The following is a 17,448-nucleotide window of genomic DNA, read 5'->3' on the forward strand; positions in this document are numbered from 1 at the left end:
CTGTTTTATGACCCACTTTGAACTTAAATAAGAAAATCACTCGACTTTGCTTTTTGTCTAGCATCATTTCCATAGTCCAAAATAAATATAAACAGCAAGTAATAAGTCATTAGCCAAAAAAAAAAAAGCAAGAAATGCCCATTAAAATGACGTATAACATAACCACATTTATTTAAGAATGTATTCCAGGCCGGGTGTGGTGGCTCACACCTGTAATCCCAGCACTTTGGGAGGCTGAGGTGGGCAGATCACGAGGTCAGGAGATCGATACCATCCTGGCTAACATGGTGAGACCCTGTCTCTACTAAAAATACAAAAAATTAGCCAGGCGTGGTGGCGGGTGCCTGTAGTCCCAGCTACTCAGAAGGCTGAGGCAGGAGAATGGTGTGAACCCTGGAGGCAGAGCTTGCAGTGAGCCGAGATCGCGCCACTGCAGCCCAGCCTGGGCAACAGAGAGAGACTCCATCTCAAAAAAAAAAAAAAATCCCAATATCAAATGGCAAATTCCAACAATGCAAAAACCACAATTAATTTTGTACCAACCTAATAATTCATGCTGCTTTGAAGGAAATCTCTCTTAGATTTTTTTTGTTGTTGTTTCTTTTTTTGGTCGTAATTTTTCTGCTGTTTCACTCTAATCTTTTTGTGTGGAATTCTTTTCTTCTTTTTTTTTTTTCTCCTAGTCAAGTGTGGTTGTGGGGGTAGAGGAAATGTTCAATCATCGTGTGGCATTCTTCATCTTGCCCTGTATTCATCGAGATTATTAGATCAATGCATCAGTATCTTTTTAAAGATATTGGTGATATTCTTACTGTTTCTGGTTACCTGCTGAAAATTACAGTCTTGCTTTTATTGGCCTAGTATAGTTGCTCCTTAGTATCTGCTGGAAATTGGTTTCAGAACCCCGTGCAGATACCACAATCCACAGGCAGCTCAAATTCCTTATATAACATGCCATCATGTTTGCATACGACCTACACACATCCTCCCACGTATTTTAGATAATCTCTAGATTGCTTATGGTACCTAATACAATGTAGATGCTATGTAAATATTGTTATACTGTCATGGCTTTTTAAAAATTTCTATTATTTTTTATAGTCGTGTTTTTAAAAATATACATGTATTTTTAATCCTTGATTGAGTGAATCTGTGGCTATGAAGGGCCGACTATATTCATAGTTCATTTGTTGTTTGTTGAAGATAATTCCAGTTTCTAAATTTTCTAAGTCTGTGTCTGCTAGCTTATGATATTTTTTTCTTGTGTGCCTTGAGTACCAGTTGTATTTAAAAAATTATAGGAATATATGAGTCCTAGAATAATAGTATCTTTTTTAAGAAGGTACATTTTTCTAGGAAAGGTCTCTAGGAGTGCTATCAGTCCCAAGTCACTATTCATGTTCAAGAGTTGGGATTCCTTCTGTTATACACATGACATTAAGGAAGACTTTAAGATCATGAATTCTATTTTCCTTCAATTTCCTCTTATCCTAATGATGTTGTCCTTAAACTCTGAACGTAAATTGGGTAGTTTATCTGAGTCCCCAGCTTTGTTAGGCAATGTGCTTTTATTTTTATTTTTGATTTTGATTTTTTGTGTTTATTTTTATTTTAAATGAGGTCTCACTATATTGCACACAATCATCCTGAATTCCTGGGCTCAAGCTATCCTCCTGCCTTGGCCTGTCAAAGGGTAGGATTACAGGCATGAGCCACCACACCTGGCCTTGTGCTTTGATTTTTTTACCATAGACCGGCACATCTTCCATTAGCTCAGCCTTTTTTCTCAGCCCTTTCTTCTAGATAGGAAAATGTCCTCAGAACAAAAGTTACTTGGTGTATGGTTTGTTTCTGGTTTACCTTCACATGGAATTTGGTAAGTAATTTCACATTACTTTATTTCATTCATTATTTAGTTTTTTTGTTGGCGTCAGCAGAAAGGTTGGTCCTGTCTGCCACTACCATAAATAAAACCCTAATTGTCTTTTTTTTTACTTCTGAGATTTGATTTTAATATATTTATGCTTTGAGCCAAAAATTTTTTAACTTAACTCATATATTTAAAAATTTTAATTTTTAATTACTATGGATACATAAAATGGGGAGTATGTGATATTTGATATAAGCATACAATGTGTAATGATCAAATCAGGTAATTGGGATATCCATTACCTCAAGTATTTATCATTTCTTTGTGTTAGGGACATTTCATTTCCACTCCTTTAATTGTTCTAAAACATACACTAAATTATTGTTAGCTGTAATTACTATATTGTGCTACTGAACACTATATTTTATTCCTTCTATCTAACTATATTTTTCTACCCATTAACCATCTCCTCTTGATTCTCCTCTCAACACTACCCTTCCCAGCCTCTGCTAACATCTTTTTACTCACTATCTCTAGGACTTCAATTTTTTTGAAACTTCCACATATGGGTGAGAACATGTGATACTTGCCTTTCTATGCCTGGCTTATTTCCCTTATAATGTCAGTCACATCCATGTTGTTGAAAATGACAGGATTCCATTTTTTTTTTATGGCTGAATAACATTCCATTGTGTATATGTACCACATTTCTTTATCCATCCATTGATTGACAGTTAGGTTGATTCCATATCCTGGCTATTGTGTATAGTGCTGCAGTTAACATGGGAGTACAGATACCTTGTATATTACTGATTTCCTTTCTGTTGGGTATATACACAGTAGTGGGATTGCTGGATTATAGTTCTATTTGTTGTGTTTTTAGGAAGCTCCATACTGTTCTCTGTTGTGACTGTGCCAGTTTACATTTCCACCAACAGTGTACAAGGGTTCCCCTTTCTCCACATTCTCACCAGCATCTGATATTGACTGCCTTTTCGATAAAAGCCATTTTAACTGGGGTGAGTTGATACCTCATTATAGTTTCGATTTGTATTTCTCTGATTATTAATAATGTGGAACATTTTTTTCATATGCCTGTTTGCCATTTGTATGTCTTTTTGAGAAATGTCTCCTCAGATCTTTTGCCCATTTTAAAATCAGGTTTTTTTTTCCTATTGAGTCGTTTGAGATTCTTATATATTCTGGTTATTAATCCTTTGTCAGATATTAGTTTGAAATATTTTCTCCCATTCTACATGTTATATCTTCATTTTATTGTTTTCATTGCTGTGCAGAAGCTTTTTGGCTTGGAGAGATCTCATTTGTTGTTATTTTATTTTATTTTCTTGCTTTAGTTGCTTGTGATTTTGAGGTCTTATTTAAGAAGTCTTTGCCTAGACCAATGTCCTGGAGTTTTTGCCTAATGGTTTCCTTTATTAGTTTCATAGATGTAAGTCTTTAATGCAGTTTTCTTTGATTTTTGTATATGGCAAGAGTTGGGGTCTACTTTTGTTCTTCTGAATGTGGGCATCCAGTTTTCCCAACACCATTTATTGAAGAGACTGTCCTTTCCCAATGAGTGTTTTTGGCACCTTAGTAAAAAACTAATTGGCTTTAAATACACAGATTAATTTCTGGACTCTCTGTTCTGTTGTTCTACGTGTCTGTTTTTATGCCACTATCGTGCTATTTTGGTTACTATAGCGTTGTAGTATATTTTGAGGTTTGGTAGTGTGGTAACTCTACCAGTTACCAGCTCTGTTCTTTTTGGTCAGGATTGTTTTGGCTATTTGGGGTCTTTTGTGCTTCCATACAATTTTAGGATTTTTTTTTTTCTATTTCTGTGAAGAATGTCATTGCTCTTGATAGGGATGGCTTTGAATCTGTAGATTGCTGTGGGAAGTATTGTCATTTTAACAATATAATTTTTTTCGACCCATGAGCATGGGATGTCTTTTCATTTGTTTGTATCCTCTTCAATTAATTTCATCAATGTTTGATAGTTTGCTTTGTAGTTGGTTAAGTTTATTTCTAGATATTTAATATTATTTGTAGCTATTGTAAATGGGATCACCTTCTTGATTTCTTTTTCAGATAGGTTGTCACTGTTGGCATAGAGAAATTCTATGGATTTTTGTGTGTTGATTTTGTGTTCTGCAATGTTACTGAATTTATTAGTTCTAATAGTCGTTTGTTGGAGTCTTTAGGTTAGTATAAGATCACATGAGCTGCAAACAATGATAATTTTACTTACTCCTTTCCAATTTAAATGCCCTTTATTTCATTCTCTTGTCTGTTCACTCTGGCTAGGACTTCTGTTACTAACTTGAGTAATAGTGATGAAAGTGCCCATCCTTCTTCTAGATCCTAGAATAAAGGCTTTCAGTTTTTCCCCCGTTCAGTCTGATACTAACTGTGGGTTTGTTGTGTATGGCTTTATCATGTTGAGGGATGATCCTTCTGTCCCCAGTTTGCTGAGAGTTTTTATGAAGGGATATTGAATTTTATCAAAAAAGATTTTTTTGGCATCTATTGAAATGACAATACACTTTGTGTCCTTCATTCTGTTGATACCATGTATCACACTGATTGATTTACATATGTTGAACCATCCTTGCATCCCTGGGATGAATCCCACTTGATTATGATGATCTTTTTAATGTGCTGTTCAATTTGGTTTGCTGTGTTTTGTTGAAGATTTTTATATCTATTTTCATCAGAGACACTGGCCTGTAGTTTCTTTTTTGTCGTTGTTGTATCGTTGTCTGGTTTTGGTATCAGAATAAATCTGGGGCCAGGCATGGTAGCTCACGCCAGTAATCCCAGAACTTTGGGAGGCTGAGGCAGGCAGATCTCTTGAAGCCGGCAGTTTGAGACCAGCCTGGCCGACATGGTGAAACCCCATCTCTACAAAAAATACAAAAATTAGCTGGGCATGGTGGCTTATGCCTGTAATCCCAGCTAATCTGGAGGCTGAGGCAGGAGAATCGCTTGAACCCAGTAGGTGGAGGTTGCGGATCACCTGGGCAACAGAGTGAGACTCTGTCTCCAAAAAAAAAAAAAAGAATAAATCTGGCCTCATAAAATGAATTTGGAGATCCTCCTTGATTTTGGAGAATGATTTGAGTAGGATTGATGTTAGTTCTTCTTTAAATGTTTGGTAGAACTCAGTGAAGCCATGAAGTCCTGGCCTTTTCTGTGATGGGGGACTTTTTATTATTGTTTCTATCTTGAAACTTATTATGGGTCTATTTCGATTTTGGTTGTCTTAATGTTTCATTCTTGTTAGGCTGTATGTGCCTAGGAATTTATTCGTTTCTTCTAGGTTTTACAATTTATTGGCATGCAGTTGTTCAAATGGTCTCCAATGATCCTTTGAATTTTTGTGATATCAATTGTAATGTCTCCTTTTTTGTCTCTGATTTTATTTGGATCTTCTTTTTTTTCTTTTCTTAGTCTGGGTAAAGGTTCATTGATTTTGTCTGTCTTTCCAAACAACCCTTTTCATTTCATTGATCTTTTCTATTTTTTTGTCTCAATTTTATTTCTGTTTTTTATTATTTATTTTCTTGTTTTCGTTATTATTTCTTTTCTTAATTTGGGGCTTGGCATGCTCTTGCTTTTCTAGTTCTTTAAGATGCATTACTAGGTTGTTTATTTCTTGGTTTTCTACTTTTTGATTTGCACATTTATTGCTATAAACATTCCCTTTAGTGTTAGCTTTAACTGTATCTCATAAGTTTTAGTAGATTGTGTTTCCATTTTCATTTGTTTCAAGACATTTTTTAATTTTCTTAATTACTTCATTGGTTGTTCAGGCACGTATTGTTTAATTCTTATATGTTTGTATAGTTTCCAAAGTTCCACTTGTTATTTATTTCTACTTTTATTCCATTGTGGTTAGAAAATATACTTTTTAATTTTTATCAGACTTGTTTTGCGGCCTAACGTGATGGTGCTCTTTTTGGATTTCTGTTTGCATGCAATGTCTCTTTCCATCTTTTGGTCTATCTATGTTTTTATAAATGAAGTGGGTTTCTTATATGTAGCAGGTAGTAGGGCCTTGTTTTGTTTAGCCCTTCAGCTCTTCTGTGTCTTTTGATTGGAGAATTTAGGATCCATCCTTGAGAAATGTTCCATGTGCTAAGGAGAAGAACGTATTCTGCGGCTGTTGGATGACAGCTTCTGTAAATGTCTATTAGGTCCATTTAATCTATAGTGCAGATTAAATTCATTGTTTCTTTCTGTCTAGATGATCTGTCCAATGGTGAAAGTGGGCTGTTGAAGTCCCAAGTCATTACTGTATTGGGTTCTGTCTCCTTAACTCTAATACACTTGACTCTATATATCTAGATGCTTCTGTGTTGGATAGATATGTATTTATAATTTTTATGTCCTCGTGCTGAATTAAAACCTTTTGTATTATATGATAACCTTTTTTTCTCTCTTCATAGTTTTTGTGTTGAAATCTATTTTATCTAAAAATAGATACAAAGCTACTTGGGCTCTTTTTGGGTTTCTGTTTGGTGCAGTATCTTTTTCCGTCTTTTTGTTGTTAGTCTATGTTTTTATAGTGAAGAATTTAGTCCATTCACATTCAGTATTATTATTGATAGGTAAGGACTTACTACTGCCTTTTTATTGTTGTTCTGGTTATTTTCTAGAGCTTTTCCCCCATTTTTTTCCTTGTTTTCCTTTGTGATAATTATTTTTTGGTAGTATGTTTTAATTTCTTGCTTTTTATTTTTTTGTGCACCTATTAGAGGTTTTTGTTTTGTGGTTACTATGAGGTTAGCAAATAACAATTTATAGCCAATTATTTGCAACTGATGACAACTCTGATTGCAAAGAAAAGAAAAAATACACGCACAGAAAAAACTAAAAACCTGTACACTTCTACTCCATCCCTTCACTTTTTGACTTTTTGTCTCTATATATTTTTATATTTTAAGTTTTGGCGTAGTTTTTTTTTGATAGTGTTATATAGAAAGTTTCGATGCTGCAAAAGAAATAGCACTCGAATACAAAATTTTCTTTTTAATATTCAGCAAGGCAAGCTACTTCTATATAGAAGGGTGCACCCTTACAGATGGAACAATGGTGAGCGCACATTTGGACAAGGGATGGGAAGGGGTTCTTATCCCTGACGTATGTGGCCCCTGCTGCTCTGTCATTCCCCTATTGGCTGGGGTTAGACTGCACGGGCTAAACTAATTCCAATTAGCTAATTTAAAGAGAATGACAGGGTGAATGCTTTGGCGGGAGTCAGGGCAGAGCAGGAAGCAGGTAATTGGAATGAGTTAGGGTGGAGCAGGTGATTGGAATGTTGGGTGGAGCAGGTGATCAGAATGAGTCAGGGTGGAGTAGGTAATCGAAAAAGGTTGCTTTACGAGGAAGTTAAGTTTAAAACTAGAAGGCAAAGAATTGAGCATACTGACACATTAATTCTTTGAAAAGAAATTTAGAACTCATATCTAACAATCCCTCCCCTTGTATTTCCTTACAGCTTTCTTTTCAAACTTTTCTTAACATGTCTTGGCTTAGTTGTTTTGCTTAATTTTCTAAAAGAAGAAGGTTCTCTAGATAAGGTAGAGTTTAGAACTCATCTAACAATATAGGTTTGTCTTTTAATCTTCCTGCTAAAGATATGAGCGGTTAGAGTATTCTCTATTTATCTGTGCACTTACTTTCACCAGTGAGTTTTATACCTTCAGATGATTTCTTGTTGCTTGTTAATGTCCTTTTCTTTCAGATTGAAGAACTTCCCTTTAGCATTTTCTGAAAGATGAGTCTGGTGTTGATGAAATCTCTCAGCTTTTATTAGTCTAGGAGAGTCTTCATGTCTCCCTGTTTCAAGGATAATTTCAGTGGATGTATTAGATTGGTGCAAAAGTTAACGTGGTTTTTGCCATTAAAAGTAATTACAAAAACCGTGGTTACTTGTGCACCAACCTAATACTATTCTACTCTCTTCTGGCCTGCCAGGGTTTCTGCTAAAGTTTGTCATCCTACTCTCTTCTGGCCTGTAGCGTTTCTGCTGAAGTTTGCTGCCAGATGTAGTATAACTCCTTCATATGAAGTTACTTCTTTTCTTTTGCTGCTTTTAGGATCCTTTCTTTGTCCTTTACTTTTGAGACTTTAATTATTATATGCCTTAAGGTAATCTTATTTGGGTTGAATCTATTTGGTGTTCTTTGACCTTCTTGTACCTGTATATTCATATCTTTCTCTCAGTTTGAAAAGTACTCTGCTATTATTTCTTTGAAAACACTTTCTACCTCAATCTCTTTCTGTAAGCCCTCTTTAAGGCCAGTAACTCTTAGATTATGACTTTTGGGGGCTATTTTCCAGATTTTGTAGGCATACTTCATTATTGTTTTATTATTTTTTCTCTTCTGACTGTATTTTCATAAACCTGTCTTCAAGCTCACTAATTCATTCTTCTGCTGTTGAGACTGATGCATTTTCAGCTTGTTGAATTTTCGAGCTTCAGAATTTCTGCTTGTTTATCATTTTAGTCTCTTTGTTAAGTTTCTCTGATATAATTCTGAATTTTTTATCTCTTTTATCTTGAATTAAATTGAGCTTTCTCAAGACCGCTATTTTGAATTTCCCATCTAAAAGGTCACGTATCTTTATTGCTCCAGGATTAGTCTGTTTGGTGAGGTCCTGTTTTCCTAGATGTTCTTGATAATTGTGGATATTCATTGATGTCTAGGCATCGAAGAGCTAGTCTTCACAGTTTGGGTTTGTTCATTCCTGTCACTCTCCAGGGGGCTTTCCAGGAAATCAAAGCAGATTGAGTGTTGTGACCTAAGCCTGTAGTCACTGCAGCCATTTTGGCATTAAGGAGCATCCAAAGCACAGGAACGCTGTGAGTCTTGCAGACTCCTACATACACAGTCCTGATGGACTTGGGAAGATAATTGGGAGAATTCCCTGGGTTACCAGGCAGAGTCTCTTGCTCTCTACCTTCCCTTTCCTTCAATCAGGAGTCTTTCTCTGTACTGGCCTGCCCAGTGTTGGTGGGGGGTGATACAGGCATTCCTGTAGCCACCACAGTTGGAACTATGCTGAGTTGCCTCTGAAGCATTGCAGACCAGCACAGTATTGGGGCTCACCCAAGGTCCACGGCCAGTCCTGCGTGACTGCCACTGGTTATTCAAGGCCAAAGGCCACTTTAGTTAGCAGGTGGTGAATTCTGCCAAGACTGAGTCCATCCCATCATGGCAGCCATTCCCTTCCTGCCTAGGGTCAATCTATAAATGCCATCCCAGAGCAAAAGCTTGATATCAAAAGCTTCAGAAATCTGTCTTTTGCTTTATTTTACTGTGACTGAACCAATACTCCGGTTGCAAAACAAAGTTCTGCCTACTCTTCCTTTTCCTTACCCCAAGCTGAAGTAGTTGGGGAGGGGTGCCTCAGGGTTTCCCTTAGCTGCCACGGGTGGTATTGCACTGGGTTTTATCTTAAGTCCATTACCTCCAAGGCCAGTGCAGTACCAAGGCTTGCCAAAGGATGCAGTCCTTGTGGCCTGTCACTCAAATTTATTCCGGGCCCTAGACTACTTTAGTCAGAATGTGATGAAAACCAATTACTCTCCTTGGGGTGGAGGATTTCTCTCTGGCCCAGGACTGAGCTAAATGCTCCTTCTGTGGGCACCAGCAGAATGCCCTGTGTTGTGTTCTGCTGTTACAGAGCAGCACTGAGTTCCAGCGCAAAGTCCCATACTTACTTTCATTCTCTCTCCCAAGCACACAGATTCTATCTCAGTGCTGTGCTGCCTGGGGTTGGAGGAGGGGTGGTGTAGTCAGCGCAAGACTGTCTTTCCTACCCTCTTCGATGCTTCTTTCCTTGATATTATGTTAAAACCAGGTGCCGTGATTACTCACCTGATTTTGGATTTTTTGTTTGTTTGTTAGTGTGTTTATTTGTTTGTTTTGAGGCAGGGTCTCACTCTGTCACCCAGGCTGGAGTGCATGGCGTGATCTCAACTCATTGCAGCCTCAATTGACCTCCTGGGCTGAAGTGATCCTCCCACCTCAGCCTCCCGAGTAGCTGGCACTACAGGCACATGCCACCATGCCCAGCTAATTTTTTCATATTTTGTAAAGACAGGGTTTCATCAGGTTGCCCAGACTGGTCTTGAACTGAGATCAAATGATCCACTCACCTTGACCTTCCAAAGTGCTGAGATTATGGGCATGTACCACTGTGCCAGCTGATTCTTATGAAGGTTGTTTTTTTTTTTTTTTTTTGCATGGATAGTTGTTCAGTTTGGTGTTCCTGCTACAGGATGATTCCTGGGGGATTCTCTTCAGCAATCTTGTTCTGCCTCCTCTGCAAGGAAAAACAACGTCTATTTTAAATTTTTCTTTTTTATTATAATTTAAGTTCTGGGATACATGTGCAGAACATGTAGGTTTGTTACATAGGTATACACGTGTCATTAACCTGTCATCTACATTAGGTATTTTTCCTAATGCTATCCCTCCCTTAGCCCCCCCACCCCCCAGCAGGCCCCATTGTGTGATGTTGCCCTCCCTGTGTCCATGTGTTCTCATTGTTCAGCTCCCACTTATGGGAACATGCGTTGTTTGGTGTTCTGTTCCTGTATTAGTTTGCTGAGAATAATGGTTTCCAGCTTCATCCGTGTCCCTGCAAAGGACATGAACTCATCCTTTTTTATGGCTTCATAGTATTCCATGGCGTATATGTGCCACATTTTCTTTATCTGGTCTATCATTGAAGGGCATTTGGATTGGTTCCAAGTCTTTGCTATTGTGAACAGTGCTGCAATAAACATACGTATGCATGTGTCTTTATAGTAGAATGACTTATAATCCTTTGGGTATATACCCAGTAATGGGATTGCTGGGTCAAATGGTATTTCTGGTTCTAGATCCTTGAGGAATCGCCACACTGTCTTCCACCATGGTTTAACTAATTTATGTTCCCACCAACAGCGTAAAAGCGTTCCTATTTTTCCACATCCTCTCCAGTATCTGTTGTTTCCTGACTTTTTAATGATCGCCATTCCAACTGGCATGAGATGGTATCTCATTGTGGTTTTGATTTCCTTTTCTGTCATGACCAGTAATGATAAGCTTTTTTTCACGTTTGTTGGCCGCATAAATGTCTTCTCTTGAGAAGTGTCTGTTCGTATCCTTTTGTTGCCATTGCTTTTGGTGTTTTAGTCATGAAATTTTTGCCCATGCCTATGTCCTGAATGATATTGCCTAGGTTTTCTTCTAGGGTTTTTATGGTTTTAGGTCTTTAATGTTTAAGTCTTTAATCCATTTTTGTATAAGGTGTAAGGAAGGGGGGCCCAGTTTCAGTTTTCTCCATATGGCTAGCCAGTTTTCCCAACACCATTTATTAAATAGGGAGGGAATCCTTTCCCAATTGCTTGTTGTCATCAGGTTTTTCAAAGATCAGATGGTTGTTGTTGATGTATGGTGTTATTTCTGAGGACTCTGTTCTGTTCCATTGGTCTGTATATCTGTTTTGGTACCAGTACTATGCTGCTTTGGTTACTGTAGCCTTATAGTATAGTTTGAAGTCAGGTAGCGTGATGCCTCCAGCTTTGTTCTCTTTGCTTAGCATTGTCTTGGCTTATGCGGGCTCTTTTTTGGTTCCATATGAAATTTAAAGTAGTTTTTTTTCTAATTCTGTGAAGAAAGTCAGTGGTAGCTTGATGAGTTTAGCATTGAATCTATAAATTACTTTGGGCAGTGTGGCCATTTTCATGATATTGATCCTTCCTATCCATGCGCGTGGAATGTTTTTCCATTTGTTTGTGTCCTCTCTTATTTCCTTGAGCAGTGGTTTGTAGTTCTTCTTGAAGCAGTCCTTCACATCCCTTATAAGTTGTATTCCTATGTATTTTATTCTCTTTGTAGGAATTGCGAATGGAAGTTCACTCATGACTTGGCTCTCTGTTTGTCTATTATTGGTATATAGGAGTGCTTGTTATTTTTGCACATTGATTTTGTATCCTGACACTTGGCTGAAATTGCTTATCAGCTCAAGGAGATTTTGGGCTGAGACAACAGGGTTTTCTAAATATACAATCATGTCATCTGCAAACAGACAATTTGACTTCCTCTCTTCCTATTCAAATACCTTTTATTTCTTTCTCTTGCCTGATTGCCCTGGCCAGAACTTCCAATACTATGTTGAATAGGAGTGGTGAGAGAGGGCATCCTTTTCTTGTGCCGGTTTTCAAAGGGAATGCTTCCTGTTTTTGCCCATTCAGTGTGATATTGACTGTGGGTTTGTCATAAATAGCTCTTATTATTTTGAGATACGTTCTATCGATTCTTAGTTTATTGAGAGTTTTTAGCATGAAGGGGTGTTGAATTTTGTCGAAGGCATTTTCTACATCTATTGAGATAATTGTGGTTTTTCTCATTGGTTCTGTTTATGTGATGGATTACATTTATTGATTTGCGTATGTTGAACCAGTCTTGCATCCCAGGGATGAAGCCAACTTGATCATGGTGGATAAACTTTTTGATGTGCTGCTGGATTCGGTTTGCCAGCATTTTATTGAGGATTTTTGCATTGATGTTCATCAGGGATATTGGCCTGGAATTTTCTTTTTTTGTTGTGTCTCTGCCAGATTTTGGTATCAGGATGATGCTGGACTCATAAAATGAATTAGAGAGGAGTCCCTCTTTTTCTTTTATTTGGAATAGTTTCAGAAGGAATGGTACCAGCTCCGCTTTGTACCTCTGGTAGAATTTGTCTGTGAATCCATCTGGTCCTGGGCTTTTTTTTAGTTGGTAGGCTATTAATTACTGCCTCAATTTCAGAACTTGCTATTGGTCTATTTAGGGATTCGACTTCTTCCTGGTTTAGTCTTGGGAGGGTGTCTGTTTCCAGGAATTCATCCATTTCTTCTAGATTTTCTAGTTTATTTGTGTAGAAGTGTTTATAGTATTCTCTGATGGTAGTTTGTATTTCTGTGGGATCAGTGGTGATATCCCCTTTATCATTTTTTATTGTGTCTATTTGATTCTTCTCTCTTTTCTTTATTAGTCTGGCTAGCGGTCTACCTATTTTGATAAAGTTTTCAAAAAAGCAGCTCCTGGATTCATTTATTTTTTTGAGGGGGTTTTTGTGTCTCTATCTCCTTCAGTTCTGCTCTGGTCTTAGTTATTTCTTGTCTTCTGCTGGCTTTTAATTTGTTTGCTCTTGCTTCTCTAGTTTTTTTAATTGTGATATAAGGGTGTTGGTTTTAGATCTTTTCTGCTTTCTTCTGTGGGCATTTAGTGCTATAAATTTCCCTCTACACACTGCTTTAGCTGTGTCTCAGAGATTCTGGTACATTGTGTCTTTGTTCTCATTGGTTTTAAAGAATGTATTTATTTCTGCCTTAATTTTGTTATTTACCCAGTAGTCATTCAGGAGCAGGTTGTTCAGTTTCCACGTAGTTGTGCAGTTTTGAGTGAGTTTCTTACTCCTGAGTTCTAATTTGATTGCACTATGGTCTGGGAGACTGTTTGTTATGACTTCATTCTTTTGCCTTTGTTGAGGAGTGTTTTACTTCCAATTATGTGGTCAATTTTAGAATAAGTGCGATGTGGTGCTGAGAAGAATGTATATTCTGTTGATTTGGGGTGGAGAGTTCTGTAGGTGTCTATTAGGTCCACTTGGTCCATAGCTGAGTTCAAGTCCTGAGTGTCCTTGTTAATTTTCTGTCTTGTTGATCTGTCTAATATTGACAGTGGGGTGTTAAAGTCTCCCACTGCTATTGTTGTGGGGGGGTCTAAGTCTCTTTGTAGGTCTCTAAGAACTTGCTTTATGAATCTGGGTGCTCCCCTATTGGGTGCATATATATTTAGGATAGTTAGCACTTCTTTTTGCATTGATAACTTTATCATTATGTAATGTCCTTCTTTGTCTTTTTTTATCTTTGTTGGTTTAAAGTCTGTTTTATCAGAGACTAGGATTGCAACCCCTGCTCTTTTTTGCTTTCCATTTGCTTGGTAAATATTCCTCCATCCCTTTATTTTGAACCTTTGTGTGTCTTTGCAAGTGAGGTGGGTCTCTTGAATATAGCACACCAATGGGTCTTGACTCTTTATCCAATTTGCCAGTCTGTGTCTTTTAATTGGGCCAGTTAGCCCATTTACATTTAAGGTTAATATTGTTATGTGTGAATTTGGTACTATCATTATGATGCTAGCTGGTTATTTTGCCCGTTAGTTGATGTAGTTTCTTCATAGTGTCAATGGTCTTTACAATTTGGTATGTTTTTCCAGTGGCTGTTACCAGTTTTTCCTTTACATATTTAGTGCTTCCTTCAGGAGCTCTTGTAAGGCAGGCCTGGTGGTGACAAAATCTCTCAGCATTTGCTTGTCTATAAAGGATTTTATTTATCCTTCACTTATGAAGCTTAGTTTGGCTGGATATGAAATTCTGTGTTGAAAATTCTTTTCTTTAAGAATGTTGAATATTGGCCCCTACTCTCTTCTGGCTTGTAGGGCTCCTGCAGAGAGATCCGTTGTTAGTCTGATGGGCTTTAAATTTCTAAAATAACATTCGGCTCTGCAGTATAAGAAGCCAAGTTAATGAAATTAGAAAATATTTTTAAGCAGCCTGTTTCTTCTCTTTCTCTTTTTCTTTTAACTGTTGCAAAGGTAAAAGAACACATGCTTAAGTTTTTAACTGCTTCTCCATGGCTTATTATTAAAAACAGTTCTTACTTCTTTGTCACAGGTTAGGTTCTCCAGAATATTTTCCTTCAGATTGATACCATGGTGCAACGAAATGATTGGGCCTTTATCGCCTTATTTGCTTAATCCCAGGAAGGCTGTGATGTTGGACAAGGTAGCTGTCACTACCCCAGTTTTCCCCAAATAGAGGGAAATACTTCTAAAACTTTTTTTGGCTTATTCTTTTGGTATATACTTCTGTATCTCTAAATAACATTTTATATTGCTACCTCCTGTTTTTTCAGTTTTAGGCATTATCTCTTGACTTACTATAGGTGATGTAGATTTAGCCTTTTTCCACAAACATCCCATCCATTCCCCCCATCTTCCCATTGATAGTTTAATTTTTCATATATGACCATTGAGCATTTGTATAGTTCTAAATATTTATTAGTTATTTAGACCCAAACTGTCTGCTGGTTGTCAAAATAGCCTCTCCATATATTCAGAGGTATCAAGTATTTTTATCAGTTTATCCATCATCAAGAAATTTCTCCCAGAGCATTCTTATGTGCTGCAGTTTTAGCCCATTGCTTGATATAGTTGCTGCTGGTGCAGTCTCTATCCTATGCTAGTTCCTCTGTTTCCTATATCCTATGTAATCCTTTGGCTTGTGTATTCTCTTGGTTTATTCCATTTTCTAGTAGCTTTCTGAAAGGCAAGTGTTCTGTGGTATTATATTTATATAAGTGTCTTTATTTTACCCCAACTATTAGTTTAGCTGGTTTTCAAATTATAAAGGTGAAATTGTTCTTAAGAGCTTTGAAGGAATTCATAGCATCTGTTGTAAAATTAGAAGCCCTTGTACATCACTCTTCAGATCACTTTTGTCTCTTCTGTGGAAGATTATACAATCACATTTTGAAGCTTATCAAATGTTTCTCTTTGTTGTATCTAGAGTTCTGAAATGTCACAGCCATGTTACTTATTATGAGTCTATAGTCTTTCATTTTGCCATGCATTTTATGGGTCCTTTCAGTCTGACAATTTGTGTCCATCAACTCTGGGAAAATTCCTCATGTTTTTTCTTTAATTTTCTTGCCTTTGTTTTTGGTTCTGGAACTCTAATTAAACATTCTACCTCCTGGACCTATTTTTTTCTGTCATTTTTTATGTTTTTTTTTTTCTTCATACTTTCTGGAAAATTTACCTTTTTCAAACTTTTGAGACTTTGATTTCTGCTATCATACTTTTAATTTCCGAGGCCTTTTTTGATCTCTGTATAATTTTCTTATTATATCCTGTTATGTTTTCTTTTTATGAATTAAAATTATTGTTTGGTTTTGAAATTTATTGCTTCCTGCTTTCTCTACTTTTTCCAAATTATTCTTTCTGTTAATATGTTTTCATCTTTTTAATCGAGGCTTTCCTCAGCTATGTAGCAATCATTGATTGCATGTTCAAATTTATGTTAGATTCATTAGAAAGCTATTTTAGAGCTCTGTGAATATGGCTGGGCATTTTGTGGGTGGAAACCCCTGGTGTCATTATCTTTAAGTTTGGAAACCTTTTTTCTAGGGTTAATAAGAGTCTAATAAGAAGAGTTCTCCAAGCTTCTGCCTTTAGGTCAGTGATTCTCAAGTGGGACAATTTGGCCCCCTAAGAGAAATTCAGCAGTTTCTAGAGACTTATTTGATTGCCACAGATAGGTTGCTCCTGAAAACTGATGCATAGAATCTGGGGGTGTTGTTGCATCCTACAGTGCATAGGACAGCTCCAACAACGAAGAACAATCAAGTTTAAAATGTTATCCTGAGAAACCCTGCTTTAGGGTATAAGTCTGATTGCCAGTAGTATGAGAACTATGTGAAAGAAGAGAGCTAGAGGGCCTCAACATTCAATATATAAACACTCTCTTAATCCTCTCCTCCCCCTCAAAACCTTTTTTCTGATACCCTCACCTTCTGCTGTGTCTTGTGTCCTCAGGGTAGATTTCTTCTGTCTTACCCTGTGTAGAAAATAAGCCTCATGGCCTCTGATGAAGTGGGTTAGAGGCTTCTGTTTAATTTGAGCCATGTTAGCACTGCAAGTCTTTTAGAAATGGTTTTCTCATTGAATTCTAGCCCAAATTAAAAGACCAGTTATTAAGTGAACTTGTTGTATGTTTATATTATTTAGAGTATTAGCTGACGAGACTGGATGGCTTTGTATATTTTACTAAATGCATAAGTAGAAAAATAAGACATGAGTTGAAGATTATAAACCAAAAGGTAGATGAAACCTGGAATTGACAGCTGTTCCCATCCTTTCATTTCTGTTTTATTCTCTCTTTTCATTCCTGATATTGCTCAAAGCACTGATCTTAAACATGCTTCGGGGTTGCTACCTTTTCCTAATCTCTTTTTAACCTTTATCTTATATTCTCCCATATCTCTCCTCACCTCCAATAAAACATAACAAATTCTTAGTCCTATACTACTTTTTTGATTAATAGGGGAATTGAGAATAGTGTGAAATTTTGACCTGCCTTAGTCTGTTTTGTATTGCTATAAAAGAATACCTAAGACTGGGTAATTTATAAAGATATGAGGTTTTATAGCTCACAGTTCTGCAGACTGAGAAGTTCAAGAGCATAGACCTGGCTGCTGGCAAGATCTTTCATACTTCACAACACGGTGGACAAGGTCAAAGGAGAAAAAGAAACATTCAAAGAGAGGAAAATCTGAGGAGTGCATAGTGGCATTATAACAACCCACTCTTGTGGGAAGGAACTAAGCCATTCGCCAGAGAACTAATCCAGTCTCATGAGAGCCAGAACACACTAACTCCAGAATAGTACTGAGCCATTTATGAGGCATCTACCCCTAGAACCCAGACACCTCCCTCTAGGCCTCACCTTTCAATATTGCCACACTG

At 37.1% G+C, this 17,448-nt stretch overlaps 1 protein-coding gene across 13 annotated transcripts in view; it reads left to right on the forward strand.

Annotated features, from left to right (window-relative positions):
- The window catches only part of ORC4 (origin recognition complex subunit 4), an 87,591-nt gene that overhangs the window by 5,981 nt on the left and 64,162 nt on the right, over positions 1-17,448 (forward strand). For 2 of the 13 annotated variants that reach the window (XM_055108468.2, XM_063595143.1), the window contains exon 2: positions 2,754-2,889. The exons of the other annotated variants lie outside the window; for them this stretch is intronic. The gene's annotated coding sequence lies outside the window, so the exon portion shown is untranslated. The remainder of the gene's footprint in view (positions 1-2,753; positions 2,890-17,448) is intronic. 13 annotated transcript variants of the gene reach the window in all.

This window comes from Pan paniscus, chromosome 13 (assembly GCF_029289425.2).
Source record: "Pan paniscus chromosome 13, NHGRI_mPanPan1-v2.0_pri, whole genome shotgun sequence".
Taxonomy (NCBI): domain Eukaryota; kingdom Metazoa; phylum Chordata; class Mammalia; order Primates; family Hominidae; genus Pan; species Pan paniscus.